The 5,817-nt window shown below is 36.6% G+C and overlaps 1 non-coding gene across 1 annotated transcript; it reads right to left on the reverse strand.

The window, feature by feature from the left end:
• Positions 1-4,196: 4,196 nt before the first annotated feature.
• LOC121217035 (small nucleolar RNA R71) lies at positions 4,197-4,303 on the reverse strand. The gene has a single exon (XR_005913244.1). It is a non-coding gene; the product is annotated as a small nucleolar RNA R71 (small nucleolar RNA).
• Between the last annotated feature and the right edge of the window lie 1,514 nt (positions 4,304-5,817).

The raw sequence follows: 5,817 nt of genomic DNA on the forward strand, positions 1-5,817 counted from the left end.
CCGTGATTACATCAGTGGCGTCTCTATCCTTGCGACATAGAGCAGCATAAACCAGTGTAGGCTGCCTTGCCTCAGTCTGATTAGCACATCTAATAGGCAAACACTCATCCGGATGATGCCAACCACAATTACTCCAAGGTTAAGTCCCAGCAGGAGCAACATGGATTCTCACTCTAATAGGCCCATCAGGTCTAGCCCATTTTTTAGGCCTCTGAACTGAACTAGAAGGCTCTAAACCCCTTTAATTCTTACCTCTCTCTCGATCTCTATTCTGGCACTCCACGCGCTTAACCTCTTCGACAATCTTCACCTTATCTACCAAAACAACAAACTCTCACTTCCTCTACGGTGCAATCAATACCCTCAGACTATTCCTCAATTCTCTAATGAAACGAGCACATTTCTCAAACTTGGATGCCACCATGTCTCGAGCGTAGCGACTCAATCTTATAAATTCAGCGTCATACTCAGCCATAGACTTATCACCTTGTGTGAGATTCATGAACTTACGCCTACAAGCATCAACATAGCTCGCGCCCACATATTTTCCATGGAAGGAAGTCTTAAAGTAGTCCCAGTTCAGATGATCCGGTTCAGTACCCTCCTCAACCAACAACCACAACTGATAAGCTTCGTCGCAAAAGAAAGAAACTGCACCCTTCAGTATCTACTCAGGATTGCAGTCGACGTCATTCATTATCCTCTCAGTGGCCTCCAACCAATACCCAGCCACAGTAGGGGTTAACTCTAGTGATGCCCCTAAACAACTCAACTCTATTCAACCAGAGTCGTTCAATTATCGACCCACGTCCCCCAGATCCAGAATGGTGTCCGACAACCCCCTCCAACACTATCAACATGGCTTGGGACAGTGCATTGTCCCCAGTCGATCAGCTTTGAGACCCAGTCTCAGTAGCAGATGAAATCGGTGTCTCACTCATATCTAGATTTGGCATACTGCCCAGAGAGGAAGACTTAGCTCAAGTCTCCCTACGGTGCCCGTCGCGCCTACAAGTACCTCGACCATGTGTAACACGTGCACTCATCGTAGTTTTATATTATCTACATTATAAAATTTTATGATCAGTTTCAGTGTTTATTAGTAGATGTTTTATGCTTCAAAAATATCAGAAGTTCAAAAATATTTCAGAAATTTTAGCCTCTAACTAACTTAGTATAATTTTAGAGAATTCTATCGATAGTATTTTCTAAGTCCAGAAGTACTTACAGGATCGGCGCCAGAGACTTGATGTACCTGTAACACCGCTAACCCGTACCCGTCGTCGAAACAGGGTTTCGATGCATTACCAGAACATTTAGAACATTTTTACATTAATCTACGTAAATTACTATTCATTTACCGAGCTCAACCATAACATCCATTGATCGGGCCCTCGAGGCCCAATACAAGGATTAGAATCGAGTCAGGACTTAATTGGGACCTCTAAGAATTTTTTTAGGAAATTACCAAATATTTCCAAGGTGCAGGGCTCACATGCCCGTGTGACCCTAGGACACGCCCGTGTTGGAGGTCGTGTTCAACCCCCTTGTAACTCTCTGACTTGCACAGACGGCCATGCCACACACCCATGTGCTAGGTCGTGTGATAATTAATTTAATTCAAAATTAGGTACAAGTTTCACATGGCCAAGACACACCCCCGTGTTCTAGGTCGTGTGGCTGTAAATTGAAAAATATATAGGATTTTTCCTATGTAATTTATCACATTTTTACTTCAATTTGTTGTTAAAATTAAGTAATTGTTTAATAAATTAATGAAATATGTGAAAATATGAAATTAGGACATAGAAATTATTAAAATGTAATTTTATCCTTGATTATATAGTTTTCATGCATAAAATGGCTTATTTTATATTGATTTGAGCATATTATATATTTAAGACATAAAAAAGGCCATGCATGATTAAATTAAATAATAAAATATAAAATTATATTTAATAATTCATTTCAAGATATTTCATTAATAATTTAGGTTTTAATTAATTATTTAAAATTGGTTAAATTTTATCCTTTGGTCCTTTAACTTATTAATTTATTTTGGACAGGTTTGATAGCTTTGTTGGATTACAAAACCATCCAAATTGAAGAGCAAGTCAACCCAAATTTGGCTACACATGGCTGTTCTTTTAATCCACTTTTTGGTTTAATTACACAAGGTCTTTACATTGTTGAAGAAATTAGGTATTTGCTCGAAGATTTACAATTGACTGAGTCTCAGTCCTAAGTTATTATGGCATTTAATTTTCTTAAAAATCAAGAAAAATCAGCTCAAAATTCCACTAATTGTGGCTGGCCATCCAAGGAAGAGATTTGAAGAGACTAAACCTAGTTATTTTTAGCAAACTACCCATCTCTTTTCACCTATAAATATGACCCCTTCATTCCCTCATTCATCATCCCTCATCATTCATCATTCTCTCTTCTCTCTAAATTCTCTTAGCCTTTTCCCTTCCCCACGCATAGCATCATCTCTTCATAGAGATTTTAGCAATTAAGCATCTTAAAGAGCATTGGGTCGACCACTTTGGAGAGCTATCAGCAAAGCAGTAAAGCAAAGAAGTGAAGGAGCCTAGTCAATCAGAGTCTTGGGTGACAGCCACTTTGATTTGGGTTTAATCTTTCCTTTCTTTAATTTAATCTAAAAATGTTTGCTATGTGTTCTTTGTTCTTGTTTACAACAATGTTAGATTAATTTTATTGAAGCTAGGATGATTTCTTTGATTAAATAATATTTATTTGATTCATGTTTATAATGATTGTGCCTCAATAGATCATGTTTTCAATTAAAATGAAGTCTATATTTCATTCATACGTGATTAAAATGCACCTAAACTAGCTGAGCAATCTTAACCAGACGATAGCTAATGAACGCATAATTGAAATGTGCATGCTCAATTTAGATCCTAACCCGATTAAATTGTAGGTTGCATAACAACTCTAACCGAGCTCTGGTATCTGCATAGTTTTTAGATTTGTGTGATTAAACTGTTTCAAACCTAACACGTCCTTGTTACCTCACATGAACACTAACAAACCCTTAGTAAATAAGGATCAGTAAAATGTGTATTTACTAAGTAAAGGATTTCGAAAGGTGGTTTTCAAACTCATGAAAGATCGAGTTGCCATGGAATGTTTTTTCGAATGTTATTAAGAATGTTGATAATAAATTGAGTTTAATTAAAGTAATTGTCCTAGTTTATTTATGTTATAATTGTTGCAAATTGTGTTTAATTTTGCTAAAATCTATTTCATTCATATAGTTGCATACATAGGATAATTTGCATTAGGGATCATTGCATTTAGTTTAATATATTTAATTTTAATCATCATTTCTAAAACATATTGTGTTTTTATTTACCAAATTGTTAGTATAATTTTACAAATAAATGATTTAACACAAATACAATCCATGTAGAGACGAGAACTTGATACTTACTTATTACTTGATAACGACTATGTACATTTGCACAAACCTACGGTTACAAGTTTTTGGCGCCGTTGCCGAGGATTGTTAACTATTGCCATAGTCTTTTTTTTTTTGAAATTATTTACTTCCAATTTGGTTTATTTCTAACATTACTAACTTATTCTTTTTAATTTTTTGATTTTCTTTTTAGGTGTTTATGAGCATAGATCGAATCATCGATTTACTCCTTGTAGACCCTGAAATTGAGCGAAATTTCAGACAAAGAAGATGTGTGCAAACAGCTCAAAGACAAGTCAAGATGGACCTTGGAAATCAAAATCAAGATCAAGGTAATGAAGCCGATCATGTATGAAATCCCATCCTCATTGCCGATGATAGGAATCGATGCATCAGACAATATGTTGTGCCACTTTTCAATGAGTTAAATCCAGGATTTAGAAGGCTAGATATTGAGGCAACCCAATTTAAATTGAAAACAGTGATGTTTCAAATGCTCCAAACGGTGGGCCAATTCAGTGGTATGCCCATGAAAGATCCAGATCTCCACCTTTGATTGTTTATGGATATGAGTGATTCATTCAAGATAGCCGGTGTGACTGAAGACGCATTGAGGTTGAAGTTGTTTCCATACTCATTACGAGATCGAGCATGAGCATGGCTCAATTCATTGCCACCAAGTTCTATATCTACATGGAAAGAATTAGCAGATAGATTTTTTGTTAAATATTTCCCACCTAGCAAAAATGCTAAGTTGAGGAACAAGATCACAACTTTCCAATAATTGGATGACGAGTCTTTGTGTGAGGCTTGGGAGTAATTCAAGGAGTAACTTCGTAAGTGTCCTCATCATGGGATTCCTCATTGTATTCAGTTGGAGACATTCTATAATGATCTCAATGAACATACAAGATTGATGGTAGATGCTTCTGCGAATGGTGCAATTTTGTCTAAGCCTTATAATGAGGCTTATGAGATCATCGAAAGGATTGCGAGTAATAACTATCAATAGCCAACAAATCGAACAACTTCAAGAAGATGTGCAACTGGCATTCATGAAGTTGATGCCCTCACTTCGTTATCGGCTCAGGTATCTATTTCCTCTATGTTAAATCAGTCTACCACTAATAGTGCCAATAATTTTGCAGCTTAGTCTCCAAATTCATTTGAAGAAGTTTCATGTGTGTAGTGTGGGGAAGGTCATTCTTTTGAGAATTATCCATCAAATCCCGAGTCAGTGTACTATGTGGGGAACCAGCATCAAAATAGGAGTGGACAAGGACCCCAGTCCAACTTCTACAATCCTTCATGGTGTAATTATCCTAACTTTTCTTGGAGCAAGCAAGGAAATGGACCAAACAACAACCTATTGCAGCATAGACCCAACCAATCTCAAGGGTTTAATCATTAAGCTCCAAAATAACCTCAAGCTGAGGCATCAAATAGTTTGGAGAACTTGTTGAAAGCGTACATGGTAAAGAATGACACTTTGATCCAAAGCCAAGCAACAACATTGAAAAATTTGGAAAACTAAATGGGTCAGTTACCTATAGAGCTTCGTAATAGACCGCAAGTAACCTTGCCGAGCGATACTGAGAATCCAAGAAATTTGGGTAAAGAACATATCAAGGCAGTGGCATTGCAAAATGGTAAAATTCTGGAACCCCGATTGATTGATGTCGAAGATAAGCCTATTGAGAAGAATAAACCAATTTTTGAAATTCCTACACCAAACGAATTAGAATCTGCAAAGACTGAAAAGGTAAATCCTAACTTAATGAATTCAGATACTTTAACATCTTGTTTGGATGCAGATTTACCCACTCAGAAAAGTTATCAGGTTCAACCAAAAGTTTCGTCACCAACATATCTACAAAGATTGCAACAACACAAGTAAAAACAAAAGGTGCAATTCAAGAAGTTTTTGGATGTTCTGAAACAGTTACACAACAATATTCCGTTGATGCAGGCTTTAGAACAAATACTGAATTATGTGAGTTTATGTAGGATATACTGTCCAAGAAGAAACTGCTAAGTGAGTATGAGACTGTTGCCTTGTCAAAGGAGTGCAGTGTGTTCCTACAAAACAAACTGCCACTAAAATTGAAAGACTCAAGAAGCTTTACTATACCCTGTAACATTGGTAAATCTTATTGTGGTAAAGCTTTGTGTGATTTAGGAGCAAGTATCAACTTGATGCCTAAGTCTACTTTCAAGATGCTACGGATAGGTGAAGTGAGACCTACAACTATAACACTTCAGCTAGCAGAGTGATCTTTAGCGTATCCCGAGGGAAAGGTAGAGGATGTTTTGGTAAGAGTTGATAAATTTATTTTTCCTGCTGATTCCATTGTCTTAGATTTTGAAGCAGA

Source organism: Gossypium hirsutum, chromosome A02 (genome assembly GCF_007990345.1).
Source record: "Gossypium hirsutum isolate 1008001.06 chromosome A02, Gossypium_hirsutum_v2.1, whole genome shotgun sequence".
Taxonomy (NCBI): domain Eukaryota; kingdom Viridiplantae; phylum Streptophyta; class Magnoliopsida; order Malvales; family Malvaceae; genus Gossypium; species Gossypium hirsutum.